The 17,202-nt window shown below is 46.4% G+C and overlaps 1 protein-coding gene and 2 long non-coding RNA genes across 5 annotated transcripts in view; 2 read left to right on the top strand and 1 right to left on the bottom strand.

Moving 5' to 3' along the window:
- The window catches only part of NTAQ1 (N-terminal glutamine amidase 1), a 252,454-nt gene that overhangs the window by 67,542 nt on the left and 167,710 nt on the right, over nt 1-17,202 (bottom strand). The gene's annotated exons all lie outside the window — the stretch shown is intronic.
- On the top strand, nt 4,239-11,436 carry LOC132507737 (uncharacterized). Its single transcript, XR_009536277.1, has 5 exons — nt 4,239-4,820; nt 5,199-5,322; nt 5,971-6,149; nt 7,622-7,943; nt 8,180-11,436. It is a non-coding gene; the product is annotated as an uncharacterized LOC132507737 (long non-coding RNA).
- Nucleotides 11,998-16,921, top strand: LOC132507738 (uncharacterized). 2 transcript variants are annotated; one of them, XR_009536279.1, is made up of 3 exons: nt 11,998-15,341; nt 16,417-16,581; nt 16,672-16,921. It is a non-coding gene; the product is annotated as an uncharacterized LOC132507738 (long non-coding RNA). The 2 variants fall into 2 exon arrangements; XR_009536278.1 differs by having other exon boundaries at nt 16,417-16,921.

Below are 17,202 nucleotides of genomic sequence, written 5' to 3'. Positions count from 1 at the left end.
TCCATTTGTTCCAAGAACATGCAGAGGCCGACCGCGCCTCACCACCCGTAGCTCTGTCTCTGGTCCCAGCTGCCATCTTGACTCAGCTGGACTTACCACCATCATTTCTTCACTGGTCTATCCGCTTCCACCTTTGCCCCTGAACCTCTTCTCAACGTGGCAGCCTGTGTGATCTTTCACACATATAAAAAGTAAGTCAGCATAGGTCATTCCCCTGTTCCCTCCAAAGGCTTCCCAGCTGTCTCAGACCACCTGCAGGGAACTCGCTCACCCACCGGCCCTGCCACCTCTCCGCTCTCGGCTGCTGGCCTCATCTCCCACCGTGTACCCGCCTCCCTCAGCACTAGCCTGCAGCTCACAATTCCCAGCAAGTCTCCACTTTCTGTTTCCACCCTTGCTGTGCCCTCCACCTGAAAACGCTGGCCCCAGTTCACAACCACGTGGCTCACTCCCTCAAGTCCTGCTGATGGCCCTCATCTGATCCATCAACAGGTCCTGTCCGCGACACCCCTGAAATAGACCACGAACACCTCCAGTGCCTCTGTCTTCATTGCTGCTTCTCTGAGTGCAGCCATCCTCACCTCCTACCAGCCTCCTAATAGACTCACCGCTTCCACTCCTGTCCCTCTGATCCTTCCTTAAATAACAGGTATTCTTTTTAAAACACGGACCTGATCGTGTTACTTTCCTGCTTAAAATAATGTTGAGTCTTCCAGAGACATTTGCCCGAAGCCCCCAATCCTCCGTCTAGCCTCTAGGGCCTTCCATGACCCAGCACCTGCCTATCTCTCTGCCCTTACCTATTGCTACTCCTCTTCCCCACTCTCCCACACCCGCAGTCATCTCTGCTTCAGTCATCCTTTATTAGTCCCCCTCCTCTCTCTTGCCACAGGGCCTTTGCACTTGCTCTTGCCCCTGCCTGATACACACCTCTCTCACCTCTTCACCTAACGTAATTTCAATTTATACCTGACACTCCAGATTTTAAAAGTCACTGCATCAAGGAGGCCCTCCATGCCCCCTGCCACCCCAGCCTGGGTCAGCTCTCCTATATGTCCCCTTTGAGACCCTCACCCTATTTGTGATGACTTGATCATTGTTTTCCCCTCTAGAGTCTTACATCTGTCCTGTTTTCCTCTGCATTCCCAGAGTCGGAGCTGGGCTCAGTGTCAGCCACGTGGATCGCAGATCCTCAATAAACATATGATGAGTGGATGAAAGAATTAGTAAATGAACGTGGAAGCTGAATCAACGCTGTCTCTGGGACCTCCATCTCAAACTCAGGGGTAGGTCTGTGTAGGCACTAGTTTACGCCCCCTCAGGCCCTCTGCTAAGGAGGGCAGTCCGTCCTTCCCTCTTTCCCTCCCTTTTCCCCTCTTGAACTGAGTCTGGCGAGTCTGGTTGGCACGGCCTACCTCGGTCAAGCCTGCAGGGTAAAGGGCTTTGTCCAGAGGGCACTATTTGCCTGGGAGTCTTGCCATCTATAAACCCCTCCTGTGGCCTCCAATAGTCCTTCTGTCACAGAGACTTGCTAATGCCTTGACTTTCTTTTCCCTTCGTCTCAGTAAGCTGCCAGAGTTTGTGGCTACTCAGAAGATGTCCAAGTCTCCCTGGGGCGCAGAAGAACTATGTAAATTGTCTGCTGGGATTTAGAAAGATGGCACCAGAGCCAAACACATTCGGACACACACGGCAGGCCAGCTCGTGCATCGAATCAGATGCATCTGTGACAGGTGCATTCACACACCTGGGCATCCTGAGGGCCAAAGCCCGTATCTGAACTGGGCTGCACAACGACCCTCAGGACACGAGGGATCCTTTCCAATCTGCTGAGGATAATCTCAGTCCAACGAAAGAGAGAGAAGGGTTTGGCACAAAGTTTCCTCGGTCTCACTGGCTGAAGGGAGAGTCACAGTCCAGAGCTGAGGCCAAAATATATTTAGCCAGCAGCAGTTAAATTGAAACATTTTAAGTAGAAAAATGTCAACTAGCCTGACTGATCATCTCAACAGGCAACAAGGGAAGGGGGGAAAATGAAGCAGAGCTGAGTGCTAAGCAAGAAAACATTAACAAAAATATCAAACACCCTGTCCCAACACAACCCAGTGAGCAGGAGGGGGGCCAGCAGAGAAAACAGCATCAGAGGAAAGGAACTGCATCAGGGGCGTGGTAAGTGGAGCGCTGGAGGGGCTGCTAGCTTCAGCACTGAAACATGCCCCTCCCAGCCCCAACTCCCAGCAGGTATCTTGGAAGAAGGTCTGCTGTGCTGAGGCCACAGTGCACCCAGCCATGCACTGACCAGGACATGGTCAGCAGACGCTGCACTGGCTGTCCCCTGGCAGAGCTACATGGTCCCAGCGGGAGAGAGTTGCTGGCATCCTGGTCCCATGCAAACCCTCCCTGACTCTCGCCCCAGGAGCAGTGGTGGCTTCGAAGGTGAACGCCGACCTGGAGCCTCCAGTCTCCCCTCCAGGTCTCCTTAAGATCCTGCTTCATCCTCTTCTGCATCCATTGTGTCTGGTAAACAAGAGCAAGTCCCAAGTATCCACATCTTAAAACCAAAGTCCCGAGGTAGACTGAATTTACCTTTGCCACCTACAACAAAAATCTGTAATGTCCCAGAGGCAAGGGCTGTACCTAGCTTTAGTCAGACACGTTCTCAGGATGTCTGACACCACCCTCCCCACCCAGCTCCAACATGCCCCATGCCTTTGCACATGCTACTTCTCCTGCTATGATGCCTTCCCCAGCGCCACCTACTGAACTCTTACTTGTCCTCCATCTCCTCCATGGAGCCCTTTCCAACCTTTCTACCCTCCTCCCTTCCCCCCCTTTATTCCAGCTCCTTTCACGTTGCAGCACCATAGAGACCTGGCAAATGGAACTGAAAGGGGAGCTCTTCATGGAGGCAAAGACAGACTCTCAGTGCCCTAGAAACCCCGGGCCAAATTCAATCAGCACTTGGCACACAGACAATGCTGACATAGTTGTGGAATGAATGAGCGGCTGCACAAACGAACGGTTCCTAAACACCACTGGGGTGTCCATGCTGCTCTGGGTGAGAACAAGGGCTTAATTATCAAACGCATTGAGCTTTAAGTCAGGGAGGACCCCCGATGGTGTCTAAGCTTTAAACATTATTATTGCAGAATGAAAAACATAGACTAGAGTAGTATGTAATATGGTGGGGAAGAAAATGACACTGATTTTTACCCCAAGAACACTACTCAAAAGGGCACAGCTGATGGCCTTCAGATGATCCAGGTCCCCAGAACTCTCTGCATGCCTTCTGTCCTCTTGGATCATTTTTCAGAGAATCCCCCCTCTCCAGTCATCTGGACTTGGAAAGCATTAAATCCTTTCCCAGCTTCAGGGACCCCCGATGACCTTCCCTTGCCAACAATTGTTTATTAGTGGAAGCAGCATGTTGTGCTGCAGAGAACACAAACGTGGGAGCAAATGAGACCTGGGCTTGGATTCGGGTTCTGCCCCTCACTGGCAGTGCAACTTTTGACAGGTTACTTCGACTCTCTGAGCTTCAGTTTCCACATCTGGAAAATGGGTGCATTTTTACCTACCTGAGGGATTACTTGGAGAATGACAAGAAAGATGAAGACCGTTAACAGTACAGTGTCTGACATTGAGTGAGCAGTGAACACGGCCAAGTTCCTTTCTCTTCTTCCCTATTTGGTCCTGCTCCTGTCCTCATTACTGGCTAGTCTGCATGACCCCGATGAAAAACTTCCCTAAGAGCCCACTTTGACCAAGGAAGAGCAAATGACTCAGACAACCCTGAACAGCCTCTCCCCTCTGGCTGCCATGGCTTCTCACACCTGAGGATCTGATTCCTGCATCTTGCTAACTGGTCCTCCTCTGAGAGCACTCTTGTCTTCTTCATTCATTCACTCATAGACTGTTATGCATGCAACAAATACTGACCAGAGACCCCAACATGCCAAGCACAGTGGTAAATATGGGGGTCATGGAGTGAACAAGGGGGTGAATGAGGCTCCTGCTGTCACCAACCTCACAAACCGATGGAGTTTTCCCAACCAGATGTGTTCAAACAGGGAAAGGATGGGAGAATGAGGGCAAGACTCCGACACTTCCTTTAGGACTCAGCTCAGACACTGTGTTGGTTCCCAAGCCTGCCATAACAAACTACCACAAACCTGGTGGCTTCAAACAACAGAAATTTGTTCTCCCACAGTTCTGGAGGCTAGAAATTCAAAATCAAGGTATCGGCAGGGCTGGGCTCCCTCTGAAGGCTCTAAGGAAGTATCTTTCCTCATCTCTTACAGATTTGGCTGGCTCCTGGAAAACGCTGCCATTCCTTGGCTGGTGGCTGCATCACTCCAATCTCTGCCTCTGTCATCACAGGACCTTCTTCTCTGTGTGTCCTTCTCTGTCTCTTATTGGACTTTGGGCCCACCCTAATCTAGTGTGATCTCATCTGGATCCTTACCTTATCACATCTGCAAAGACCCTGTTTCCAAATAAGGTCCCATTCTGAGGTTCTGAGTTGACATGAACTTGGGGAGGAGGCACTACCCATCCCACTATAGACATCTCCCCCAAGAAGGCATCCTGATGAGCCCTCATCGCCCTCTGTCCCAGGCTGGGCCACCATGACACCGACACCTCCTCATCTCCCCATTTCATCAGGGGCATCTCGTGGCAGAGACCATGTCTGAGAAGATACTCAGTAAATGTGTACTGAGCTGAACTAAACCATATCACAGGGACTAGCAACTCTTTAATGGATTCCAAGGTCAACGTATATGAGAAACAGCTTCCGAGTAGCTTCCCCAAAGTCCAAGGTGAGCGACGTCTGCCAAATGCCAATCAAGAAGGAGTTAAGGGTCCATAAGGAGAAGTCCAGGGGCAGGCATGAGAAATGATCTAAGAGAACTAATCTGTTAGCATAATGTTACCACAATGTCTCATTCTCAGTCTTGCCAACATAAGCCTTTGGGGTGACGTCGTGAGAGGCTGCACCTTAAAGCAGAAGCCAATGCTGTGGGTGCTGGAGGGAGGGGGTCTGGTTTCTGAAATGTCAGCTCTCATGCAGTCTTATAGGAATTCTAGGCTCCCATTCAAACACCACGTCATTCTCTTCATGTGGGGAACTGGGGTTTTGTTTTCCCTAAAGATAGGCACAAGTCTCTTTTCCTCTTCATTTCACTTGTTTAATTAAGATTCCAGGCCCTGCGGTCCAGAAATCTCCAGTAACACTCCCAGAAGAAGCTGATGGTCCAGAAAATGGTGCTTTGAGGACAGAGATTCAAGGATTCCAGGGGTCTGAGAGACACAAGCACAGAGGTAGGTCCTATTCGAAATCAAGAGGCTATCTCTGCAGTTTCCCCAAAGGACCCAATGGCTCTACTCACATTCAGAGACAAGAGGCCACGTCAGGGCAACTGCAAAATCAAAACCCTCTGAAAGGGGCTGGAAGGGAGGCAATGTGGAGACATCTATACTCAAGATAAGACCGAGGAGAAAATGGCAGAATTCATTAGCAGAGCCTCTGAGACACTTCTCTTTTGTGGAGTATTGGAGAAGAAAACAGAATTAATCCCCACTTTGGCTATAGGTTTATTGGACTTATCTGAAGGGCAAAACTGAGAATGCTAATGGATTTGAAAGAGCCCAGATAATTCTCCACTTGAGACTGAGACTACCGGGGTCTGTGCCCATGGGTGCAACAATTAGCCCTCAGAAAATGTTTGCTGAGTGAAGGAATCCATGAGTGATGATGACTAATGTTTACTGCCCAGTTGCTAAGCACCGTACCCACAATACCTGGCTCAGGTATCACAAGAATCTTCCGGCATCTCCTCAGCACCCTTCCTGAAACCCTATATCCAAAACAGCCTCCAGCCCACCCACTGCATTATTCTTGCTCACTCCTTGTATCTTCCCTTCATACGTTTTATCATAATTATTTATTGTTTTATTTGCTTTCCTGAGCTTACTTAGTTGACACCCTCACCCAAATGGAGGTTCCATGAGGACGAAGAACAGGGCTGCCTTGGTCACATCTGTTTCCCTGGTTCCGACACAGAGCAATCAAAACAGGTTTGCTGAATGAATGAATGAATGGACGAATGGCAGCTGGGCATTAGGATGCAGCGCAAAGGAGAGAGAAGGTAAATTTTTAGAATAGCATGGTGGGGGCGCCCAGTATGAGGAAGGAGTTAACTGGCCCTGGGGAAGGCATGTTCCCTGACCAGGTGAGGGCTACAGGAAGGTCACTCTGCAGGCAGCCAGGGGAAGGATGGAGAAATCCAGAGAGTTTATTGATTTATTTTATATATTTATTTTTGGCTGTGTTGGGTCTTTGTTGCTGCACGTGGGCTTTCTCTAGTTGCGCCGAGCGGGGGCTACTCTTCCTTGCGGTGCGCGGGCTTCTCACTGCGGTGGCTTCTCTTGTTGCGGAGCACGGGCTCTAGGCATGTGGGCTTCAGTAGCTGTGGCACGCGGGCTCAGTAGCTGTGGCTTGTGGGCTCTAGAGCGCAGGCTCGGTAGTTGTGGCGCACGGGCTTCGTTGCTCCGTGGCATGTGGCATCTTCCCGGACCAGGGCTCAAACCCGTGTCCCCTGAACTGGCAGGCAGATTCTCAACCACTGCACCACCAGGGAAGTTCCCAGAGAGTTTAGATGGGGTGCTATTGCCAGTCCCTGGGAGGGATGATGAGTTCTGGCCAGTAACATGACAGTGAGGAATAAAGGGAGGGGAGGACATGTGAAACAAGATGGCAGAATCCACGGGGAACTGGACACTAATTGGATGCAGAAAGGGGAAGAGGTGGGAAGCAAGGAAGAGAGAGCGCACAGTTGCCAGCCTGGCTGACCCACAGGACGCCTGTGCCATCAGCAGAGAAGTGCAGGACAAAAGCAAGGGGAAGTATGCCATGGGGCTGCCAGCCAGGAGGTGAAAGCCCCGAGACAGGTACAGAGGCATCCATGTCCAGAGCAGTGTCCCGTGCCCAGGGGTTTGCACAAGCTCCATGGATCTGTAATCTTGCCTATAGTATGTCTCCCCCACTAGATCTTAGGGGCCTATCTTTCAGAACCCCTTTTGAAACTACCCAGTCACCACTGAAAACACCTCTGACAATGGCTTGTGTGGTGACCTTTCGCATCTGCAGAGGAGCCTATAAGGCAGTTTCTGAGTGGACGAGAGCACAGATGGGGCCAACGTGCCTGGCTGTGTGGCCCTGAGAAAATTAACCAACCTCTCTGTTTCTCAGTTTCCTCATCTCTAAATTGGGTATTATGATAATACACCTGCCTCCTCATAGAGTTTTTGAGAGAATTAACTGAATTAATATACAGAAGTGCTGTCTGTAGGTTAGCCATTATTACCGTTTCTGTCCTTAAATATAATGCACTGCAAAGAGCTATTTGTAACTATGTGGCCTTGGGGAGGTCTCAACCTCTCTGAGCATCAGTATCCCCTTTGGCAAAATGGAGATGATGATGCTATCACTCTGTAGTGGGTTGAATCATGGCCCCAAAAGATAAAACCTTATCTGGAAAAACGGTCTTTGCAAATGTAGTTACATAAAGCATCTCAGGATGAGATAATCCTGGATTAACTGGGTGAATCGTAAATCCAGTGGCCAAGTGTCCTTATACGAGAAAGGCTGAGGGAGATCTGAGACACAGAGGAGAAGGCTGCGTGAAGACGAAGGCAAGAGACTGCAGCTACGCAGCCCACAAGCCAAGGATGCCTGAAGCCGTCAGAAACTGGAGGAGACAAGGAAGCGTCCTCGCCAGAGCCTCTGGAGGGAGGGCAGCCCTGGCAACAACCTGATTTTGCACTTCTGGCCTCCAGAACTTGAGAGAATACACTTCTGTTGTTTTAGGCCATCAAGTTGTTTCAGCAGCCAGAGGAAACTAATACACTCCCTCACAGGATTGCTGCAAGAATTAAAAGAGGTAACATCCATAACGTAGCTGGAAATCAACAATTCACAACAATTATTGTTATAATTTACCTCCTTTCTCTGGACCTTCATCTCCCCACCTGTAAAATCAGAATTTAGATGGGATAAAAATGTCCAAGTTTTTGCTACCTCGTGCCGGCTCCTTCACCCCTCAACTCCCTCACAAGGGAGGTTGGGACCATGTTAATTGCTCTTCTCCCTTCTTCTCCCTTCTGTCTCTCATTCCAGGGGTCCATGACAGACAATGTCCCCAAATGATGGGTCTTTACATCTCTGTGTCCATCACGGAGGATGGCGGGCACTTATCCTCATCTTCAAACTGGACGTGATGATGAGACCACAGAATCCTGAGCAGTCACCCTCCAAATCTTCCAACATGAAAGAAGATCCTGGGCACGTCACTCAACCCCACTAGGACATGACTGCCCAGAGTATATTTTAGGAATTATAATATTCTCCCCCTTCTCAGGGCTTGATGAGAAGGAAGCACTTCAAACGACCACATCAATGTCTAAAGCAAAAACAGCAACCACGAATGGTGGAAGTGCTAACAGACATAAAAGTAAAATGTGCAATGACAGTAAGAATGTCAGTGACGTTTAAAATTTACAATGACCTTGTAAATGACAACGACAGCAGAAAGGATGGGAGGAAGGAGATGGCGATGCTTCATGGGTGTACTGGACGGGGACCTCTCACCAGACTATGCAAAGAGGCCCTTTAACTACTCTCCCTGGCTCCATTCTCTCCTCTTCTCACTCTTGCCCTGCCACTCAAAGTCAGGACTGGAGGAACACTCCTAGCAGAAGGGCGGGAGCAATAGATCCATTTATCTTTCTAAAAAATAAATCTGGCCAGATCCCTCCCTTTCTTAAGTCCCTTCGAGGAATTCAAACTCCACTTCCATACCCATGAAGTCCTTTGTATGTGTAAGAATAAACAGCCTCGGGGCTTCCCTGGTGGCGCAGTGGTTAGGAATCCGCCTGCCAATGCAGGGCACACGGGTTCGAGCCCTGGTCCAGGAAGATCCCACATGCCGTGGAGCAACTAAGCCCGTGCGCCACAACTACTGAGCCTGCGCTCTAGAGCCGTGAGCCACAACTACTGAAGCCCACGCGCCTAGAGCCGGTGCTCCGCAACAAGAGAAGCCACCGCAATGAGAAGCACGCGCGCCACAACGAAGAGTGGCCCCAGCTCATCGCAACTAGAGAAAGCCTGCGTGCAGCAACAAAGACCCAACACAGCCAAAAATAAATAAAATAAAATAAATTAATTAAAGAAAAGAAGAAGAATAAACAGCCTCCGCTTGATTAGGTAACATGTAACATGGTAGCGGAGGTCCCACCCAAAAGGTACTCAGTGAATGCTAATTTCCTTGCTGCCTCCACACTCCCTGCTCTCTTCAACTGGCCAGAAAGAGAACTCTCTTATTTCCTATTAACAAACAATGCCTAGCTATTAGCTGTAGCTGCAGATACATAGAAACAGAGACTAAATAGATCTCAGATTCTTGGCCACTGGCTCCCCATCCTATAGGGACACAGTGACCTGCTCTTTCATGCCAAAGGCACAGGACATGCTTCCTACAAGGGCTCAGTCCCAGTGAATGTGGTCAAAGCCTTAGATTCTCAAGAAGTTTTCAAGGAAATATTTTTGCCCTCAAAATTGCCTCCTTCTTTTTATCTAGAATGATGATTTATTTTGTTATTCAGTGACTGAAAATTCATGAAATTTTGTGGTTAGAGCAAAAACGTCACACATGATTCCATATGTCCATGCAGTGGGGCTGAGAAAATCTGACAGTGAAAACCACCGTTTCTTCCCCTAGAGTTTAAAGGCCTCCAGCCTCTTTTTTTTTTCTTATAATACTTTATTCCCTTAAAAACATTGCTTTAAAAAAATCATAACTAGATACAAGGTTCTATAAATAAAGACAATGGTCAAAGCACTGTATTTTCTTAGATTAGTTTCAAGATTCAAATTCTCAAATGCAAATGTAACATTTCCAAGTCATGGACCCAGAAGTAGACCTGACAGACCAGCTGGTCCAATCCAGAGAGGCAACATGGAGAAGTGGAAACAACGGTGGGTCCCATGAGAAGCATCCAAGGACCTGGATTTGAGGTTCAGTCCTCCCTGCACTAGGCACAGGACCTTGGGCAGGTCACTAAACAACCAAGTCCTGGCCTGTAAAACAGATGAATCTCACCTGCCCAGCATGCTTGAGAAAATTGTGATAGTAAATGGAAAAGCTGAAAGTGCTCTATAGTGACCAGGGATAAATATTCTCCCACACTCTTCACTCTACCTCTCTGGACTCAAGGCCCATTTGGCCTGGGGAAACAAGAGTAAAGGGATAATTAGAGAAAGCCATGGAACACACATGCGTAACCAGCATCTGGATCAAGAAACAGGATATTATAGCACCCTAGAAGGCCCCTTCACACCTTGTTCCAGTCATTAGACTTTCCAGGGGGAACCACTATCCTGACTTCCAAACCTCATATTACTTGTACCTATTTATGAATTTCATGTAAATGGAACTAGATAGGTTGAACTCGTCTACATGACTTCTGCTCAACATTAAGTTTGTGAAATTCATTCACACTGTTATGTGTAATTATAACTTGTTCATACTTGTTGCCTATAGTATGTAACTACATGACAATATCACAATTCACGTATCTGTTTTACTCTTGATGAGCATTTGTGTAGCTTCCCATTTGGGGCTGTTATGAACATTCATGTGCATATCTTTTGGTGAACATTTGTGTGCTTATCTGTTGAGTGTATATCTACTAGTGAAATCGCTGGGTCACGGGGTGTGCATAAGTTCAGCTTTACAAAAAACTGATACAGCCAATCAGTTTCCCAAACTTGTTGTACCAACCTCTACTCCCACCAGCAGTGTATGAGAGTTCCAGTTGCTCCACATCTCAACAACACTTGATACTGTCTGTCTTTTTCATTTTAGCCATTCTGGTGGGTTGGAAGTGGCGTCACACTGCAGAATGATATTTTTAAAGTGTAAACCAGATTATGTTTCTCTGCCAATGGTTTCTTTCTGCAAGCAGAATAAAACCCAACTGTTCAACCTGACCTATAAGGCCTTGGTTACCTCTGACCTTGTCTCTGACCACTCACTCTACTCACTATTCCTCCACTCCACCACCTTTCCAATCTTCAGATATGCCAAGGTCATTCCCAACTCAGGTTCCTTATATTTGCTGTTTCCTCTGTCTAGGAAGTTTTCCTCCAGATCATCCCATGAATAACTACTTCTGGCTCACTCATACATTCAAAAAATATTACTGAGTGATTATCAGGTTCCTTCTCAAATGTCACCTCCCTCCAAGGATCTTTCCCTGATTACCATCAAATGTAGTCAAGATTACTCCATTACCACTAACACCACCACACGTTCACTCTCTAGCCCCTTATCTTGCTTTATTTTCCTGTTTAGTAATTATCACTACCTCCCATTTCCTCTTTTAAGATTTCTGCCTTATCACACTAGGATATAAACTAAGAGCAGAGACAGTCAGTGTATCTTCAACTAGAACAGTGCACACAGTAAGTATACAATAAATATTTATGGGATGAACAGAGAATGAAAGGGAAGGAATTCACATAGCCTTCTCAAAGTTAACCATAGAATATTAAAGCTAATGGAGCCCCTTCTATGTTTCTCTATCTTACTCCCCGCCCCCATCCCACTTGACTGATAAAAATGAAGCTCAGAAAGATAAAGTGAATTGGTCAAGCCAGCAGCAGAAATGGAGTTTGAATCCAAGCTCATGATTTCTAGTTCTAGTATACTATTCTGCCTACAAGAACAGGGGACAAAGTCTAATCCCATTTGAATGAGTCTCTAATTACTGAATATTGGACATTAGGAACTGATTCAACCTGGAGAAGTCCCCTCTCATACCATGAAGGTATCAAGAGAATATGACACAGGAATCACTTCTGGTTTCCCCCCAAATCATCTCTGACCTTGGTTCAGAGGAAGAGGATGACACTGAGAGAGTAAATATGGACGAGGGTGGCTCTGAGTCTAACTCCCATTCTCTCAAGAAAGGAAAGTGAACCATCTTGGCAGGAATAATTTCCCTGGGCTCCAAGGGCCTGAGATCTACCAGGAGATCATGGCCTACCAGGAGAGGGCCCTGTCTCACATGCTTAGTTTGGGTGAGAATCAGGTTGTACCACAACACGAGCCTCACGGCCAGTTGCATAATTGGATATGTAATCAGTACCTTCAAGAACTTCAGCCAAAAACACTCCTGACACCACTTCGATCTTGCTGAATCAACTCCAAACCCCATGACTGGATGATTCACTGGTCTCCTCTGGGGTCATGACTATCAGGTGCTGACCCAGGAATTAAATTCATAAGGGGAAAGATCCACTAGTTGGAACTCTGGTTTTTCCAGTGCTTCAACCTACTGCTCCTTGGGTTTCCAAGCAGTGATGGAGGCCATGTTGGTCTCTTCCTTATCAATCCAAACAAACTGAAGATAACCAGAGACCAACTAGATAAGATAGGGAGCTACCATTTGGGAAGAAATCAACCAGGAATGATTAAAAAACAAAAACTTACAAAACCACAACCTCTTATCATAATTCTAAAATCCAAAAACCACTGAAAACTGTTTTTTTTTCTTTTTTTTACAAATTTATTTATTTTTGGCTGCATTGGGTCTTCGTTGCTGCACGCGGGCTTTCTCTAGTTGTGGCTACTCTTTGTTGCGGTGCGCTGGCTTCTCATTGCAGTGGCTTCTCTTGTTGCAGAGCACAGGCTCTAGGCATGCGGGCTTCAGTAGTTGTGGCTCGCGGGCTCCAGAGCGCAGGCTCAGTAGTTGTGGTACACAGGCTTAGTTGCTCCGCAGCATGTGGGATCTTCCCGGACCAGGGCTCAAACCTGTGTCCCCTGCATTGACAGGCGGATTCTTAACCACTGCACCACCAGGGAAGTCCCTGAAAATTGGGTTTTTTGCTTGATTATTTTGTACATTTGTGGCAAATTCATCTGGCAGCAAATCCTGAGAGCAAAAACTGACATGAGACTATTTTTAGCCTTTATTTATCCTACTTCGGGTACATATTCATACATTTTGATGTAGAAATATTTCCGTTTGATTTTGAGGTGCTGAGTCAGACCCCAATGGAGTGATCAGAATATACAGTATATTGTACATCTTACTACTTTAATGAAAACTGAAAAATTCTTAATACCAAAACACATCTTGCTCCTAAGATTTTAGGTAAGCATGGCAGACCTGTAATTTTTCACTTACCTTATTTGTTCTGCACAAAAAACTAGGGCAGACAGTATTGTCCTCATTTAACAAATGAATAAACTGAGGCTCAAAGAAGTTATATGACCTGCTATTTATCACTGCATAACAAATTACTCCAACACTTAATGGTTTAAGACAAAAATAAACATTTATCGCTCCACACAGTTTCTGTGGATCAGGGATTTGAGAGTGGCTTAGTTGAGTGGTTCTGGTTACAGGCCTCTCATGAAATTGTAGTCAAGATGTTGACCAGTTATCCAGCGTGTTTTATCTGAAGGTTTGACTGAGGCTGAAGGATCCACTTCCAAGATGGCTCACTCACATGGCTGTTGGCAGGAGGCTTTGGTTTCCTGTCACATGAATCTTTCCCTAGGTCTGCTTCAGTACCCTCCCAATATGGCAACCAGATTCCGCCAGAGCAAGTAACCCAAAACAGAGCAGGATGGAAGCCACAATGTCTCTTATGACCTAGACTCACAAGTCACATTCCATCATTTTCATACTATTCGACTGGTTACAAAGGTCAGCCTTTCAAATATGAGGAAGAACTACATAAGGACATAAATGCCACCCCAATTATATAATATTTTGTTTACGTTTTACAGATGAAGTCTAAGCAACTGGTCCAAGGTTGCATAGCTCGTCAGATGCAGAATAGGACTTGAAGCCAGGCTGACCAGTTCCAGAGTCCATACTTTTAACTGCGACATGATAATACCTCCTTCAATTTACTTGACTGTCCTCTAATATATTGGACATTTAAGTAAATTCTAGTTTCTTGTTACTATAAATCATACTGAACACTTTCCACATAAATCTATATCTCCAGCTCCTGTTCTTTTGTTAGGACAAATGCCTAGAGGCAAAATTGCCAAGTCAAAAGGTACGAACTTTTTTAATCCTCTTGACATATATTACAAAAAATAATCTCCAGAAAGGAAACACCAATTAACAAACTCAGTGAATGTTCCTGTGAATGCCTGTCTCGCTACATCCTTGATACAACTGAATATCATTATTGTTTAAATATGTTAATTTTATAGGCTATAAATACGTATATTGATTTGCATTTCTTCATATAGTTATTATTATTTATCTGCACATTTAGGAGTTTTGGTTGTAAGCAATAGCATTTGACTAATTTAAAGTTTTTTGTATCCAAAGAATACAGGTGGCTCAGGGAATTAAAGGGAAGGTTGGAAAATATGGCTTGTAAAGAAAAGGAGACCAGAGCATGCCGAGGGCTCTAGGCAACAGGAAGGGATGGATGGCCTTAAAGGCCACAATCACTGGAATGAGTCGGTTTCAACATTCTATCCATCCTTGGGTCAAAGAGCCCAAGCCTGAATCATGTATCTCACCTTAGGTAGGGCAGGGCAAGTTGCCTTGATTCAACCAAGACAGCACTTAGTGGGGGAGAGGTAATTACCCAGAAGTAGGTAAATTGCTGTTACCAAAAGAAGAGATGGATCCTTTACAGCTGAAGAGCAATAAATGTCTACTACAGGGTTCAATTTGATGGCTCCCAAACCCATGCTGTTAAGTTAAAAATTCTCTGCTCCTTATGCTGGCTCATCGTCTATTTTTATTCATTGGTCAAGTAAAATAACTTTACTTTGTTTTTAACCTAAGAAGTTCAGCATCATTGGAGTCACCACCATGGACAAGCCAGGGAAGAGTTCTCTTTGGTTGGGAGAAAAGTCTAAAAATGTAGAAATGTGGAGATACGATGCCTTCAACTTTGCCAAGTAAAATAACCAAGAACAAAGGGATTAGACCGGCTCTGGTCTGAATGTTTGTGACCCCCCCACCCCCACCCCGATCCCGCCCAAATTCATATGTTGAAATCTTAATGCCCTATGTGATGGTATTAGAAGGTGGGGCCTTTGGGAGGTGATTAAATACTGAGGGTGGAGCCCTCATGAATGGGATTAATGGTTTTATAGAAGAGACCCCAGATTGCTTCCCAGCCCAATTTCCATCCCATGAAAACTGATGCGACGAGAAGTCTGCAGCGTAGACGAAGGCCGTCACCTGGCCCTGCTGGCACCCTCATCTTGGACTTCCAGCCTCCAGAGCTGTGAGAAGTAAATTTCAATTGTTTATTAGTCACCCAGTTTACGGTATTTTGTTAGACTGAGATAAGCCCTTTACCAGGGGTTGGCAAACGTTTTCTGTGAAGAACCAGACAGTAAATATTTTAAGGTTTGAGGGGATAACATTCTCTACAACTACCCAATTCTGCTGTTGTAGCACAAACGTACTCAGAGACAATAAGGAAACAAATGGACCTGGTTGTATTCCAACAAAACTTTACTGACAAAAACAGGTGGCAAGCAGGATTTAGTCTTGGGGAGGGGGGGATACTTTCCTGACCTTGTCTTTAAACCGAACAACAACAAAATGTATAAATGCTTCTGTTTGTGGTTATTTTAATCCTGGCTCCAAAACTGTAACATTTCTCCTGTGGTTTTAAGGAATTTACCTTCAGATGCCAATATTTAGGACAGTGTTCACTTGGTTTATCACCTGCATTTTAACTATAAATTACTTCAGGTGATTTTGGCTTGGAGAAAACATGAGAGCAATAATGAACTATTTGGTAGGGACTCAATATCCACCTCAAAATCAACTTCGCTATCCATGTAGATGGGGACAAGCAGATGTGTTTATTCATTCAAGAACATTCAACATGCATTTACTCAGCACATATTATGTGCCAGGGACTGAGGCTAGATATACAAAATACACAGGCCCAGGCCTTAAAGAGTTTAAGCCTGGCAGAGAAAATTACAGTCTAGAAAAAGAATCCATAGTTGCTGAGTGCTACTCTAGTGGATAATGGATGGGTGTTACAGAGAACTGGAATCAGGTTTGAAGAGCTGTAACTGTCTGAAAATGGAACAGGGTGCCTCATGGACAGGTCGGAAGAACTCCAGCTTTTCGGGATAACCAATGCCCAAGGCCAATTCCTAATCTGGGTAAATCTCAGACTGTATAGCTCTGTAAGATTCTACAATCACCAGATATCCCTTGGAGTGCCCGCAAGATTTATAAGAATTCCCCCTGCAGTGGGTGTCCTCCTCAATATGTCATGTTGAGCTCCCAGCAGCTGAATCTATACTATGTTCTGATGCCTGTGTTCATGACTGATTGATCCAGGGGTTGACAACTGACCCAAGTAGGGTACAGTAGAAAGTCTCCAAAGATGGCCACCATTGATTCCTTTCCTCGCTCTGTGCACATGCTACTCCTCACACCCAGAAGGGAAGTCTATTTCGCCTATGCTTGAATCTGGGTTGGTCTGAGTGAATTTTTTGACCAAAGGTAATGGCAGAAGTGATGTTGTCTGACATCAAAGGCTAGGTCAGAAGACCTAGTCCTTAGTCCTTTGTAACATCTGCCCTTGGAACTCAGCTGCTGTGCTGTGAGGAAGTCAAGCAGCCCGATGAAGAGGCTCACATGGCGAGAAACTGAGGTCTCCCCATTGATGGTCTGGCTGAGATCCCCGCTGACAACCAGGAACCACCTACTAATCATGTGAATATGCCATCTTGGAAGCGGATCTTTCAGCAGCACCAGCTGATGCTGCATGAGCTACGTCGCTGAGCCCTGCCCAAATTCCTGACTCGTAAATCATGAGATGAAATAAAATCATTGTTTGGGGGCTTCCCTGGTGGCGCAGTGGTTGAGAGTCCGCCTGCCGATGCGGGGGACACGGATTCGTGCCCCGGTCCGGGAAGATCCCACGTGCCGCCAAGCGGCTGGGCCCGTGAGCCATGGCCGCTGAGCCTGCGCGTCCGGAGCCTGTGCTCCGCAACGGGAGAGGCCGCGGCAGTGAGAGGCCCGCGTACCGAAAGAAAAAAAAAATCATTGTTTGAAGTCACTAAGTTTTGAGGTACTTTGTTATTCAGCAACAGATCACTGGAACATGAGCCAACCACAGTC

This window comes from Lagenorhynchus albirostris, chromosome 17, assembly GCF_949774975.1.
Source record: "Lagenorhynchus albirostris chromosome 17, mLagAlb1.1, whole genome shotgun sequence".
In the NCBI taxonomy this organism is placed as follows: Eukaryota; Metazoa; Chordata; class Mammalia; order Artiodactyla; family Delphinidae; genus Lagenorhynchus; species Lagenorhynchus albirostris.
Note: the sequence above shows the minus strand (reverse complement) of the source record. Positions and strands in the feature narration are given on the sequence as shown.